Here is a 17,115-nt window from a genome sequence, read left to right on the forward strand (position 1 = left end):
TTGTTTGTGATCACTTTTTCAAGCATGAATTATTGAATATTTTAAAATGGCCATAACTCCTTAAATATTGAGTTTTCGGCGTTTTTAGATATTATTTGTGATCACTTTTTTAAGCATAAATTATTGAATATTTTAAAATGGCCATAACTCCTTAAATATTGCGCTTTTAGCTATTATTTGTGATCACTTTTTCAAGCATTAATTATTGAATATTTTAAAATGGTCATAACTCCGTAAATATTGAGCTTTCGGCGTTTTTAGCTATTATTTGTGATCACTTTTTCAGGCATGAATTATTGAATATTTTAAAATGGCCATATCTCCGTAAATATTGAGTTTTCGGCGTTTTTAGCTATTGTTTGTGATCACTTTTTCAAGCATGAATTATTGAATATTTTAAAATGGCCATAACTCCGTAAATATTGAGTTTTCGGCGTTTTTAGCTATTATTTGTGATCACTTTTTAAGCATGAATTATTGAATATTTTAAAATGGCCATAACTCCTTAAATATTGAGTTTTCGGCGTTTTTAGCTATTGTTTGTGATCGCTTTTTCAGGCATGAATTATTGAATATTTTAAATGGCCATAACTCCGTAAATATTAAGTTTTCGGCGTTTTTAGCTATTGTTTGTGATCACTTTTTCAAGCATGAATTATTGAATATTTTAAAATGGCCATAACTCCGTAAATATTGAGTTTTCGGCGTTTTTAGCTATTATTTGTGATCACTTTTTTAAGCATGAATTATTGAATATTTTAAAATGGCCATAACTCCGTAAATATTGAGTTTTCGGCGTTTTTAGCTATTGTTTGTGATCGCTTTTTCAGGCATGAATTATTGAATATTTTAAAATGGCCATAACTCCGTAAATATTGAGTCTTCGGCGTTTTTAGCTATTGTTTGTGATCACTTTTTCAAGCATGAATTATTGAATATTTTAAAATGGCCATAACTCCTTAAATATTGAGTTTTCGGCGTTTTTAGATATTATTTGTGATCACTTTTTTAAGCATAAATTATTGAATATTTTAAAATGGCCATAACTCCTTAAATATTGCGCTTTTAGCTATTATTTGTGATCACTTTTTCAAGCATTAATTATTGAATATTTTAAAATGGTCATAACTCCGTAAATATTGAGCTTTCGGCGTTTTTAGCTATTATTTGTGATCACTTTTTCAGGCATGAATTATTGAATATTTTAAAATGGCCATATCTCCGTAAATATTGAGTTTTCGGCGTTTTTAGCTATTGTTTGTGATCACTTTTTCAAGCATGAATTATTGAATATTTTAAAATGGCCATAACTCCGTAAATATTGAGTTTTCGGCGTTTTTAGCTATTATTTGTGATCACTTTTTTAAGCATGAATTATTGAATATTTTAAAATGGCCATAACTCCTTAAATATTGAGTTTTCGGCGTTTTTAGCTATTGTTTGTGATCGCTTTTTCAGGCATGAATTATTGAATATTTTAAGATGGCCATAACTCCGTAAATATTGAGTCTTCGGCGTTTTTAGCTATTGTTTGTGATCACTTTTTCAAGCATGAATTATTGAATATTTTAAAATGGCATAACTCCTTAAATATTGAGTTTTCGGCGTTTTTAGATATTATTTGTGATCACTTTTTTAAGCATAAATTATTGAATATTTTAAAATGGCCATAACTCCTTAAATATTGCGCTTTTAGCTATTATTTGTGATCACTTTTTCAAGCATTAATTATTGAATATTTTAAAATGGTCATAACTCCGTAAATATTGAGCTTTCGGCGTTTTTAGCTATTATTTGTGATCACTTTTTCAGGCATGAATTATTGAATATTTTAAAATGGCCATATCTCCGTAAATATTGAGTTTTCGGCGTTTTTAGCTATTGTTTGTGATCACTTTTTCAAGCATGAATTATTGAATATTTTAAAATGGCCATAACTCCGTAAATATTGAGTTTTCGGCGTTTTTAGCTATTATTTGTGATCACTTTTTTAAGCATGAATTATTGAATATTTTAAAATGGCCATAACTCCGTAAATATTGAGTTTTCGGAGTTTTTGGCTATTATTTGTGATCACTTTTTCAAGCATGAATTATTGAATATTTTAAAATGACCATAACTCCGTAAATATTGAGTTTTCGGCGTTTTTAGCTATTGTTTGTGATCACTTTTTCAGGCATGAATTATTGAATATTTTAAAATGGCCATAACTCCGTAAATATTGAGTTTTCGGCGTTTTTAGCTATTATTTGTGATCACTTTTTCAAGCATGAATTATTGAATATTTTAAAATGGCCATAACTCCTTAAATATTGCGCTTTTAGCTATTATTTGTGATCACTTTTTCAGGCATGAATTATTGAATATTTTAAAATGGCCATATCTCCGTAAATATTGAGTTTTCGGCGTTTTTAGCTATTGTTTGTGATCACTTTTTCAACCATGAATTTTTAAATATTTTAAAATGGCCATAACTCCGTAAATATTGAGTTTTCGGCGTTTTTAGCTATTATTTGTGATCACTTTTTCAAGCATTATTTATTGAATATTTTAAAATGGTCATAACTCCGTAAATATTGAGCTTTCGGCGTTTTTAGCTATTATTTGTGATCACTTTTTCAGGCATGAATTATTGAATATTTTAAAATGGCCATAACTCCGTAAATATTGAGCTTTCGGCGTTTTTAGCTATTGTTTGTGATCACTTTTTCAAGCATGAATTATTGAATATTTTAAAATGGTCATAACTCCGTAAATATTGAGCTTTCGGCGTTTTTAGCTATTATTTGTGATCACTTTTTCAGGCATGAATTATTGAATATTTTAAAATGGCCATAACTCCGTAAATATTGAGCTTTCGGCGTTTTTAGCTATTGTTTGTGATCACTTTTTCAAGCATGAATTATTGAATATTTTAAAATGGCCATAACTCCGTAAATATTAAGTTTTCGGCGTTTTTAGCTATTATTTGTGATCACTTTTTCAAGCATTATTTATTGAATATTTTAAAATGGTCATAACTCCGTAAATATTGAGCTTTCGGCGTTTTTAGCTATTATTTGTGATCACTTTTTCAGGCATGAATTATTGAATATTTTAAAATGGCCATAACTCCGTAAATATTGAGCTTTCGGCGTTTTTAGCTATTGTTTGTGATCACTTTTTCAAGCATGAATTATTGAATATTTTAAAATGGCCATAACTTCGTAAATATTAAGTTTTCGGCGTTTTTAGCTATTATTTGTGATCACTTTTCAAAGCATGAATTATTGATTATTTTAAAATGGTCATAACTCCGTAAATATTGAGCTTTCGGCGTTTTTAGCTATTATTTGTGATCACTTTTTCAAACATGAATTATTGATTATTTTAAAATGGCCATAACTCCGTAAATATTGAGTTTTCGGCGTTTTTAGCTATTATTTGTGATCACTTTTTCAACCATGAATTTTTGAATATTTTAAAATGGCCATAACTCCGTAAATATTGAGTTTTCGGCGTTTTTAGCTATTGTTTGTGATCACTTTTTCAAGCATGAATTATTGAATATTTTAAAATGACCATAACTCCGTAAATATTGAGTTTTCGGCGTTTTTAGCTATTGTTTGTGATCACTTTTTCAAGCATGAATTATTGAATATTTTAAAATGGCCATAACTCCGTAAATATTAAGTTTTCGGCGTTTTTAGCTATTATTTGTGATCACTTTTTCAAGCATTATTTATTGAATATTTTAAAATGGTCATAACTCCGTAAATATTGAGCTTTCGGCGTTTTTAGCTATTATTTGTGATCACTTTTTCAGGCATGAATTATTGAATATTTTAAAATGGCCATAACTCCGTAAATATTGAGCTTTCGGCGTTTTTAGCTATTGTTTGTGATCACTTTTTCAAGCATGAATTATTGAATATTTTAAAATGGCCATAACTCCGTAAATATTAAGTTTTCGGCGTTTTTAGCTATTATTTGTGATCACTTTTTCAAGCATTATTTATTGAATATTTTAAAATGGTCATAACTCCGTAAATATTGAGCTTTCGGCGTTTTTAGCTATTATTTGTGATCACTTTTTCAGGCATGAATTATTGAATATTTTAAAATGGCCATAACTCCGTAAATATTGAGCTTTCGGCGTTTTTAGCTATTGTTTGTGATCACTTTTTCAAGCATGAATTATTGAATATTTTAAAATGGCCATAACTTCGTAAATATTAAGTTTTCGGCGTTTTTAGCTATTATTTGTGATCACTTTTCAAAGCATGAATTATTGATTATTTTAAAATGGCCATAACTCCGTAAATATTGAGTTTTCGGCGTTTTTAGCTATTATTTGTGATCACTTTTTCAACCATGAATTTTTGAATATTTTAAAATGGCCATAACTCCGTAAATATTGAGTTTTCGGCGTTTTTAGCTATTATTTGTGATCACTTTTTCAAGCATTATTTATTGAATATTTTAAAATGGTCATAACTCCGTAAATATTGAGCTTTCGGCGTTTTTAGCTATTATTTGTGATCACTTTTTCAGGCATGAATTATTGAATATTTTAAAATGGCCATAACTCCGTAAATATTGAGCTTTCGGCGTTTTTAGCTATTGTTTGTGATCACTTTTTCAAGCATGAATTATTGAATATTTTAAAATGGCCATAACTTCGTAAATATTAAGTTTTCGGCGTTTTTAGCTATTATTTGTGATCACTTTTCAAAGCATGAATTATTGATTATTTTAAAATGGCCATAACTCCGTAAATATTGAGTTTTCGGCGTTTTTAGCTATTGTTTGTGATCACTTTTTCAACCATGAATTTTTAAATATTTTAAAATGGCCATAACTCCGTAAATATTGAGTTTTCGGCGTTTTTAGCTATTATTTGTGATCACTTTTTCAAGCATTATTTATTGAATATTTTAAAATGGTCATAACTCCGTAAATATTGAGCTTTCGGCGTTTTTAGCTATTATTTGTGATCACTTTTTCAGGCATGAATTATTGAATATTTTAAAATGGCCATAACTCCGTAAATATTGAGCTTTCGGCGTTTTTAGCTATTATTTGTGATCACTTTTTCAGGCATGAATTATTGAATATTTTAAAATGGCCATAACTCCGTAAATATTAGGTTTTCGGCCTTTTTAGATATTATTTGTGATCACTTTTTTAAGCATAAATTATTGAATATCTTAAAATGGCCATAACTCCTTAAATATTGCGCTTTTAGCTATTATTTGTGATCACTTTTTCAAGCATTAATTATTGAATATTTTAAAATGGTCATAATTATTGAGTTTTCGGCGTTTTTAGCTATTGTTTGTGATCACTTTTTCAGGCATGAAATATTGAATATTTTAAAATGGACATAACTCCGTAAATATTGAGCTTTCGGCGTTTTTAGCTATTGTTTGTGATCACTTTTTCAAGCATGAATTATTGAATATTTTAAAATGACCATAACTCCGTAAATATTGAGTTTTCGGCGTTTTTAGCTATTGTTTGTGATCACTTTTTCAGGCATGAATTATTGAATATTTTAAAATGGCCATAACTCCTTAAATATTGCGCTTTTAGCTATTATTTGTGATCATTTTTGCAAGCATAAATTATTGAATATTTTAAAATGGCCATAACTCCTTAAATATTGAGTTTTCGGCGTTTTTAGATATTATTTGTGATCACTTTTTTAAGCATAAATTATTGAATATTTTAAAATGGCCATAACTCCTTAAATATTGCGCTTTTAGCTATTAATTGTGATCACTTTTTCAAGCATGAATTATTGAATATTTTAAAATGGCCATAACTCCGTAAATATTGAGTTTTCGGCGTTTTTAGCTATTGTTTGTGATCACTTATTGAATATTTTAAAATTAATTATTGAGTATTTTAAAATGGCCATAACTCCGTAAATATTGAGTTTTCGGCGTTTTTAGCTATTATTTATGATCACTTTTTCAAGCATGAATCTATATATATAAATGTAAGTTGTGTTAGTTACTGCGCTTATAACTTAAGAACCGCTGGATTAATTTTAACGATTCACACAAATTCGGAGTTGTCTACTCTCCGAAAAGGATAATATCCAAAAAAATCGCGTAAAAATGTGATATATTAACATTTTCATTTTGACTTTTCAAATGTACAATAGTAATGTTTTATTTTGCATGATTTTTTTCCATTTTGACTTACTTTTTTCTAATGTACATTTGTAGTGTTTTTTTATATTTTATTTTTGAATTCGAATATTTATACCAATTTATTTAATTGACTTGATTTCTTGAGAACTGAAATTGATGGCGGGTTACATGGAAGTGTAGTAGCGAATTATGTGGTGGCGAAACGGAATAGATGATATCGAAATAATTTAACGCGGTCACACCAAAGTTAAAAGATAATTACTTTTTCTAAATCGCTGAAAAATCATGAAAAAGAGATCTCATTGCAAAAATCAAAAAAACATTTTCAATGGAATCGAATTTTAAAGTAATAGTACATTCTATTGACAAACTTTGTAAGGAAGGATCTTAAAACATTTGCTGTAAAAAATCAGCGAAAAAGTTGAAGACTTTTTCAATTTGTTATTCTTTTTTTTGTCAATTTTTTTTTTTGTGAACAAAATAAAGAATAATTTTTCACTAAAAAAATTGAATAAGTGCGAAATAGGATGTTAACTGACATCTACCTTTCAACTCCAGGGCCTACATCGTGGGTTAGCTGGAAGATGCGAACACGTTTAAACAAACAAAAATGACCGAAAAAGCTTAATGGGGCTCATTTCAAAGCGTGACAATGATCCGTCCAATGAGAGCTCAAAATGAAAAATTCTTTGGGAGAATAATAAGTAATATACCAATATTGAAATAAAAGGTGCAAAATAGTAGAGCGAATGGGACTTTTAGTAAGAAAAGGTTTTATATCCTTCCAGGAATTCTTCCCAAAACATTCAAAATACATAAAATCACTTTTGCAGGTCTTTATATCGATCATAACTCATGGATAAGGGAACAACCCGATTTCATATTTATATAACCATCTATGATTTAAGTTATTTTTGGGGTCTTGGCCACTTTTTTCATTTTTTGGCCCTTATTTGACATTTTTGTTTCTAAGGGGGTAGATAACCTCTTCGCATAAAATTTGAAATTTTCAGAGTAGGGCCCATATTGGTATTGACCACATTCATCAATTGATTTGGCTAAAAAATTTTATTTATGCCACCCTGGGGTAGGGAACCATCATACAGATAATTGCCACATAGGAATTTATTTAAGTAAAGTCCCCACATTGGAGTATCCCCAAGTCCACTTTCACATCTAATATGTGGTCAGAAAAGAAAATTTTGTATTCTATTGAATTTTTAACCCCCAAGAGAATATTGGTTGGGAACGTAGATTTGGGATGTGCATCCATATGAAATAAATTGTGGAAACATGAACAAATTACAAGTATAAGAAAGTAGCACGGGACCGAATATTTGTTTAATCATCATTGAATTATCCTATGATGAAAATATGGACTTTAAGGGGTCTCCAACTTACAATTTAAATTTCAAATAAAATTAATTTCCATCTTATCATTCTGCCCTCAATTATGAGGTGGATAAAACTATTTTTACTTATTTAAATCACGCGAAATGCTATGACATGCTATATTGTTCTGCTATATTTTTGATTTGGCCTCTATTTGTCATCTTGGATTATAAGGGGTAGAAGAAAGTTTTCAATGTAGGTCGATGTTTCGGAGTAGTACCCATATAAAGAAGGTACCTCCTAATTTAACCACATTTCAAAGAATTTGGCTAATAATGCGTATTAGGGGGGTGAAAATCTTACACTAAAATTTCAACATATCTATAAATTTTAGAATTTTTATCCATGTTATAATACCCTCTCAAGTCCACCTTTTGGCGGACAAACAGACTGACATGGTTAGGGGGACTTATGAGGACTCTAATGCACAATCTAAGTTGCTAATGGGTTTAAAAAAGTAATTAACTTTGGCTATTCTTAAATCATTCAGCCCTCAATTATGTAGTATACAAAATACAGCAAATTCCAAATTACTGCTCATTTGACTGGAAGATTTTGCTACGATTTTTACCATATTAAAAATTAATTTGATCCCTTATATGGCGATAAGATTGATATATACTTTTTAATAGATTTGTATAGCACATCCACACAGTTGAAGCCCACGGTTTAAATATTGAAGCCCACTGGTTAAAAATGGGTACAGGTATTTTAAAACACTTTAAATCGACCTGTACGTGAACACTTATATCAGTCATATCTGTAAATAATTATGCTTGGGAATATATGCATAATAGACAAAAACTACGGGCCGGCAACGCGGACCGGGCCAGCTAGTTATTGAATATTTTAAAATGGCCATAATTCCGTAAATATTGAGTTTTCGGCGTTTTTAGCTATTATTTGTGATCACTTTTTCAAGCGTGAATTATTGAATATTTTAAAATGACCATAACTCCGTAAATATTAGGTTTTCGGCGTTTTTAGCTATTGTTTGTGATCACTTTTTTAGGCATGAATTATTTGAACATTTTAAAATAGCCATAACTCCGTAAATATTGATTTTTCGGCGTTTTTAGCTATTATTTGTGATCACTTTTTCAAACATGAATTATTGAATATTTTAAAATGGCCATAACACCGTAAATATTGAGTTTTCGGCGTTTTTAGCTATTATTTGTGATCACTTTTTCAAGCATGAATTATTGAATATTTTAAAATGGCCATAACTCCGTAAATATTAGGTTTTCGGCGTTTTTAGCTATTGTTTGTGATCACTTTTTTAGGCATGAATTATTTGAACATTTTAAAATGGCCATAACTCCGTAAATATTGATTTTTCGGCGTTTTTAGCTATTATTTGTGATCACTTTTTCAAACATGAATTATTGAATATTTTAAAATGGCCATAACTCCGTAAATATTGAATTTTCGGCGTTTTTAGCTATTATTTGTGATCACTTTTTCAACCATGAATTATTGAATATTTTAAAATGGCCATAACTCCATAAATATTGAGTTTTCGGCGTTTTTAGCTATTATTTGTGATCACTTTTTGAGGCATGTATTATTGAATATTTTAAAATGGCCATAACTCCGTAAATATTGAGTTTTCGGCGTCTTTAGCTATTATTTGTGATCACTTTTTCAACCATGAATTTTTGAATATTTTAAAATGGCCATAACTCCGTTAATATTGAGTTTTCGGCGTTTTAGCTATTATTTGTGATCACTTTTTCAACCATGAATTATTGATTATTTTAAAATGGCCATAACTCCGTAAATATTGAGTTTTCGGCGTTTTTAGCTATTATTTGTGATCACTTTTTCAAACATGAATTATTGATTATTTTAAAATGGCCATAACTCCGTAAATATTGAGTTTTCGGCGTTTTTAGCTATTATTTGTGATCACTTTTTCGACCATGAATTTTTGAATATTTTAAAATGGCCATAACTCCGTTAATATTGAGTTTTCGTCGTTTTTAGCTATTATTTGTGATCAGGTTTTCAAGCAAGAATTATTGAATATTTAAAAATGGCCATAACTCCGTAATTTTGAGTTTTCGGCGTTTTTATCTTTTATTTGTGATCACTTTTTCAAGCATGAATTATTGAATATTTTAAAATGGCCATAACTCCGTAAATATTGAGTTTTCGGCGTATTTAGCTATTATTTGTGATCACTTTTTCAAACATGAATTATTGATTATTTTAAAATGGCCATAACTCCGTAAATATTGAGTTTTCGGCGTTTTTATCTTTTATTTGTGATCACTTTTTCAAGCATGAATTATTGAATATCGTAAAATGGCCATAACTCCGTAAATATTGAGTTTTCGGCGTTTTTAGCTATTGTTTGTGATCACTTTTTTAGGCATGAATTATTGAATATTTTAAAATGGCCATAACTCCGTAAATATTGAGTTTTCGGCGTTTTTAGCTATTATTTGTGATCACGTTTTCAAACATGAATTATTGAATATTTTAAAATGGCCATAACTCCGTAAATATTGAGTTTTCGGCGTTTTTAGCTATTATTTGTGATCACGTTTTCAAACATGAATTTTTGAAAATTTTAAAATGGCCATAACTCCGTAAATATTGAGTTTTCGGCGTTTTTAGCTATTATTTGTGATCACTTTTTGAGGCATGTATTATTGAATATTTTAAAATGGCCATAACTCCGTAAATATTGAGTTTTCGGCGTCTTTAGCTATTATTTGTGATCACTTTTTCAACCATGAATTTTTGAATATTTTAAAATGGCCATAACTCCGTTAATATTGAGTTTTCGGCGTTTTAGCTATTATTTGTGATCACTTTTTCAACCATGAATTATTGATTATTTTAAAATGGCCATAACTCCGTAAATATTGAGTTTTCGGCGTTTTTAGCTATTATTTGTGATCACTTTTTCAAACATGAATTATTGATTATTTTAAAATGGCCATAACTCCGTAAATATTGAGTTTTCGGCGTTTTTAGCTATTATTTGTGATCACTTTTTCGACCATGAATTTTTGAATATTTTAAAATGGCCATAACTCCGTTAATATTGAGTTTTCGTCGTTTTTAGCTATTATTTGTGATCAGGTTTTCAAGCAAGAATTATTGAATATTTAAAAATGGCCATAACTCCGTAAATATTGAGTTTTCGGCGTTTTTATCTTTTATTTGTGATCACTTTTTCAAGCATGAATTATTGAATATTTTAAAATGGCCATAACTCCGTAAATATTGAGTTTTCGGCGTTTTTAGCTATTATTTGTGATCACTTTTTCAAACATGAATTATTGATTATTTTAAAATGGCCATAACTCCGTAAATATTGAGTTTTCGGCGTTTTTATCTTTTATTTGTGATCACTTTTTCAAGCATGAATTATTGAATATCGTAAAATGGCCATAACTCCGTAAATATTGAGTTTTCGGCATTTTTAGCTATTGTTTGTGATCACTTTTTTAGGCATGAATTATTGAATATTTTAAAATGGCCATAACTCCGTAAATATTGAGTTTTCGGCGTTTTTAGCTATTATTTGTGATCACGTTTTCAAACATGAATTTTTGAAAATTTTAAAATGGCCATAACTCCGTAAATATTGAGTTTTCGGCGTTTTTAGCTATTATTTGTGATCACTTTTTCAAACATGAATTATTGAATATTTTTAAATGGCCATAACTCCGTAAATATTAGGTTTTCGGCGTTTTTAGCTATTTTTTGTGATCACTTTTTTAGGCATGAATTATTTGAACATTTTAAAATGGCCATAACTCCGTAAATATTGATTTTTCGGCGTTTTTAGCTATTATTTGTGATCACTTTTTCAAACATGAATTATTGAATATTTTAAAATGGCCATAACTCCGTAAATATTGAGTTTTCGGCGTTTTTAGCTTTAATTTGTGATCAGCTTTTGAAGCATGAATTTTTGAATATTTTAAAATGGCCATAACTTCGTAAATATTGAGTTTTCGGCGTTTTTAGCTATTATTTGTGATCACTTTTTCAAACATGAATTATTGAATATTTTAAAATGGCCATAACTCCGTAAATATTGAGTTTTCGGCGTTTTTAGCTATTATTTGCGACCACTTTTTCAAACATGAATTATTGATTATCTTAAAATGGCCATAACTCCGTAAATATTGAGTTTTCGGCGTTTTTAGCTATTATTTGTGATCAGTTTTTGAAGCATGAATTTTTGAAAATTTTAAAATGGCCATAACTCCGTAAATATTGAGTTTTCGGCGTTTTTAGCTATTGTTTGTGATCACTTTTTTAGGCATGAATTATTGATTATTTTAAAATGGCCATAACTCCGTAAATATTGAGTTTTCGGCGTTTTTAACTTTTATTTGTGATCAGCTTTTGAAGCATGAATTTTTGAATATTTTAAAATGGCCATAACTCCGTAAATATTGAGTTTTCGGCGTTTTTAGCTATTATTTGTGATCACTTTTTCAAACATGAATTATTGATTATTTCAAAATGGCCATAACTCCGTAAATATTGAGTTTTCGGCGTTTTTAGCTATTGTTTGTGATCGCTTTTTCAGGCATGAATTTTTGAATATTTTAAAATGGCCATAACTCCGTAAATATTGAGTTTTCGGCGTTTTTAACTTTTATTTGTGATCAGCTTTTGAAGCATGAATTTTTGAATATTTTAAAATGGCCATCACTCAGTAAATATTGAGTTTTCGGCGTTTTTAGCTATTGTTTGTGATCACTTTTTTAGGCATGAATTATTGAATATTTTAAAATGGCCATCACTCAGTAAATATTGAGTTTTCGGCGTTTTTAGCTATTGTTTGTGATCACTTTTTTAGGCATGAATTATTGAATATTTTAAAATGGCCATCACTAAGTGAATATTGAGTTTTCGGCGTTTTTAGAATTATTGAATATTTTAAAATGGCCATAACTCCGTAAATATTGAGTTTTCGGCTTTATTAGCTATTATTTGCGATCACTTTTTCAAGCATGAATTATTGAATATTTTAAAATGGCCATAACTCCGTAAATATTGAGTTTTCGACTTTTTTAGCTATTATTTGTGGTAATTTTTTGAAGCATGAATTTTTGAATATTTTAAAATGGCCATAACTCCGTAACTATTGAGTTTTCGGCGTTTTTAGCTATTATTTGTGATCACTTTTTCAAGCATGAATTATTGAATATTTTAAAATGGCCATAACTCCATAAATATTGAGTTTTCGGCGTTTTTAGCTATTATTTAAAATGGCCATAACTCCGTAAATATTGAGTTTTCGGCGTTTTTAGCTATTGCTTTTGATCAGTTTTTCAGGCATGAATTATTGAATATTTTAAAATGGCCATAACTACGTGAATATTGAGTTTTCGGCGTTTTTAGATATTATTTGTGATCACTTTTTCAAGCATGAATTATTGAATATTTTAAAATGGCCATAACTCCGTAAATATTTAGTTTTCGGCGCTTTTAGCTATTGTTTGTGATCACTTTTTTAGGCATGAATTATTGAATATTTTAAAATGGCCATAACTCCGTAAATATTAAGTTTTCGGCGTTTTTAGCTATTGTTTGTTATCGCTTTTTCAGGCATGAATTATTGAATATTTTAAAATGGTCATAACTCCGTGAATATTGAGTTTTCGGCGTTTTTAGCTATTATTTGTGATCACTTTTTCAAGCATGAATTATTGAATATTTTAAAATGGCCATAACTCCGTAAATATTGAGTTTTCGGCGTTTTTAGCTATTGTTTGTGATCACTTTTTTAGGCATGAATTATTGAATATTTTAAAATGGCCATAACTCCGTAAATATTGAGTTTTCGGCGTTTTTAGCTATTATTTGTGATCACTTTTTCAAGCATGAATTATTGAATATTTTAAAATGGCCATAACTCCGTAAATATTAGGTTTTCGGCGTTTTTAGCTATTGTTTGTGATCACTTTTTTAGGCATGAATTATTTGAACACTTTAAAATGGCCATAACTCCGTAAATATTGAGTTTTCGGCATTTTTAGCTATTATTTGTGATCACTTATTCAACCATGAATTTTTGAATATTTCAAAATGGCCATAACTCGGTAAATATTGAGTTTTCGGCGTTTTTAGCTATTATTTGTGATCACTTTTTCAAGCATGAATTATTGAATATTTTAAAATGGCCATAACTCCGAAAATATTGAGTTTTCGGCGTTTTTAGCTATTATTTGTGATCACTTTTTCAACCATGAATTTTTGAATATTTTAAAATGGTCATAACTCCGTAAATATTGAGTTTTCGGCGTTTTTTATCTTTCATTTGTGATCACTTTTTCAACCATGAATTTTTGAATATTTTAAAATGGCCATAACTCGGTAAATATTGAGTTTTCGGCGTTTTTAGCTATTATTTGTGATCACTTTTTCAACCATGAATTTTTGAATATTTCAAAATGGCCATAACTCCGTAAATATTGAGTTTTCGGCGTTTTTAGCTATTATTTGTGATCACTTTTTCAAGCATGAATTATTGAATATTTTAAAATGGCCATAACTCCGTAAATATTGAGTTTTCGGCGTTTTTAGCTATTGTTTGTGATCACTTTTTTAGGCATGAATTATTGAATATTTTAAAATGGCCATAACTCCGTAAATATTGAGTTTTCGGCGTTTTTAGCTATTGTTTGTGATCACTTTTTTAGGCATGAATTATTGAATATTTTAAAATGGTCATAACTCCGTAAATATTGAGTTTTCGGCGTTTTTAGCTATTATTTGTGATCACTTTTTCAAGCATGAATTCTTGAATATTTTAAATGAATATTTTTAGGCATGAATTTTTGAATATTTTAAAATGGCCATAACTCCGTAAATATTGAGTTTTCGGCGTTTTTAGCTATTATTTGCGATCACTTTTTCAAGCATGAATTATTGAATATTTTAAAATGGCCATAACTCCGTAAATATTGAGTTTTCGGCGTTTTTAGCTATTATTTGTGATCACTTTTTCAAGCATGAATTATTGAATATTTTAAAACGGCCATAACTCCGTAAATATTGAGTTTTCGGCGTTTTTAGCTATTATTTGTGATCACTTTTTCAAGCATGAATTATTGAATATTTTAAAACGGACATAACTCCGTAAATATTGAGTTTTCGGCGTTTTTAGCTATTATTTGTGATCACTTTTTGAAGCATGAATTTTTGAATATTTTAAAATGGCCATAACTCCGTAAATATTGAGTTTTCGGCGTTTTTAGTATTATTTGTGATCACTTTTTCAAGCATGAATTATTGAATATTTTAAAATGGTCATAACTCCGTAAATATTGAGTTTTCGGCGTTTTTAGCTATTGTTTGTGATCACTTTTTTAGGCATGAATTATTGAATATTTTGAAATGGCCATAACTCCGTAAATATTGAGTTTTCGGCGTTTTTAGCTATTATTTGTGATCACTTTTTCAAGCATGAATTCTTGAATATTTTAAATGAATATTTTTAGGCATGAATTTTTGAATATTTTAAAATGGCCATAACTCCGTAAATATTGAGTTTTCGGCGTTTTTAGCTATTATTTGTGATCACTTTTTCAAGCATGAATTATTGAATATTTTAAAATGGCCATAACTCCGTAAATATTGAGTTTTCGGCGTTTTTAGCTATTATTTGTGATCACTTTTTCAAGCATGAATTATTGAATATTTTAAAACGGCCATAACTCCGTAAATATTGAGTTTTCGGCGTTTTTAGCTATTATTTGCGATCACTTTTTCAAACATGAATTATTGATTATTTTAAAATGACCATAACTCCGTAAATATTGAGTTTTCGGCGTTTTTAGCTATTATTTGCGATCACTTTTTCAAACATGAATTATTGATTATTTTAAAATGGCCATAACTCCGTAAATGTTGAGTTTTCGGCGTTTTTAGCTATTATTTGTGATCAGTTTTTGAAGCATGAATTTTTGAATATTTTAAAATGGCCATAACTCCGTAAATATTGAGTTTTCGGTGTTTTTAGCTATTATTTGTGATCACTTTTTCAGGCATGAATTATTGAATATTTTAAAATGGCCATAACTCCGTAAATATTGAGTTTTCGGCGGTTTTAGCTATTATTTGTGATCACTTGTTCAAACATGAATTATTGAATATTATAAAATGGCCATAACTCCGTAAATATTGAGTTTTCGGCGTTTTTAGCTATTATTTGTGATCACTTTTTCAAACATGAATTATTGATTATTTTAAAATGGCCATAACTCCGTAAATATTGAGTTTTCGGCGTTTTTAGCTATTATTTGTGATCAGTTTTTGAAGCATGAATTTTTGAATATTTTAAAATGGCCATAACTCCGTAAATATTGAGTTTTCGGCGTTTTTAGCTATTATTTGTGATCACTTTTTCAAACATGAATTATTGATTATTTTAAAATGGCCATAACTCCGCAAATATTGAGTTGTCGGCGTTTTTAGCTATTATTTGTGATCAGTTTTTGAAGCATGAATTTTTGAATATTTTAAAATGGCCATAACTCCGTAAATATTGAGTTTTCGGCGTTTTTAGCTATTATTTGTGATCACTTTTTCAAACATGAATTATTGATTATTTTAAAATGGCCATAACTCCGTAAATATTGAGTTTTCGGCGTTTTTAGCTATTATTTGTGATCAGTTTTTGAAGCATGAATTTTTGAATATTTTAAAATGGCCATAACTCCGTAAATATTGAGTTTTCGGCGTTTTTAGCTATTATTTGTGATCACTTTTTCAAACATGAATTATTGATTATTTTAAAATGGCCATAACTCCGCAAATATTGAGTTGTCGGCGTTTTTAGCTATTATTTGTGATCAGTTTTTGAAGCATGAATTTTTGAATATTTTAAAATGGCCATAACTCCGTAAATATTGAGTTTTCGGCGTTTTTAGCTATTATTTGTGATCACTTTTTCAAGCATGAATTATTGAATATTTTAAAATGGGCATAACTCCGTAAATATTAGATTTTCGGCGTTTTTAGCTATTGTTTGTGATCACTTTTTTAGGCATGAATTATTGAACATTTTAAAATGGCCATAACTCCGTAAATATTGAGTTTTCGGCGTTTTTAGCTATTATTTGTGATCACTTTTTCAAACATGAATTATTGATTATTTTAAAATGGCCATAACTCCGTAAATATTGAGTTTTCGGCGTTTTTAGCTATTATTTGTGATCAGTTTTTGAAGCATGAATTATTGAATATTTTAAAATGGCCATAACTCCGTAAATATTGAGTTTTCGGCGTTTTTAGCTATTATTTGATAACTTTTTCAGGCATGAATTATTGAATATTTTAAAATGGCCATAACTCGGTAAATATTGAGTTTTCGGCGTTTTTAGCTATTATTTGTGATCACTTTTCCAAGCATGAATTTTTGAATATTTTAAAATGGTCATAACCCCGTAAATATTGAGTTTTCGGCGTTTTTAGCTATTATTTGTGATCACTTTTCCAAGCATGAATTTTTGAATATTTTAAAATGGCCATAACCCCGTAAATATTGAGTTTTCGGCGTTTTTATCTTTTATTTGTGATCACTTTTTCAACCATGAATTTT

Source organism: Musca domestica, unplaced genomic scaffold (genome assembly GCF_030504385.1).
Source record: "Musca domestica strain aabys unplaced genomic scaffold, Musca_domestica.polishedcontigs.V.1.1 18, whole genome shotgun sequence".
NCBI lineage: Eukaryota > Metazoa > Arthropoda > Insecta > Diptera > Muscidae > Musca > Musca domestica.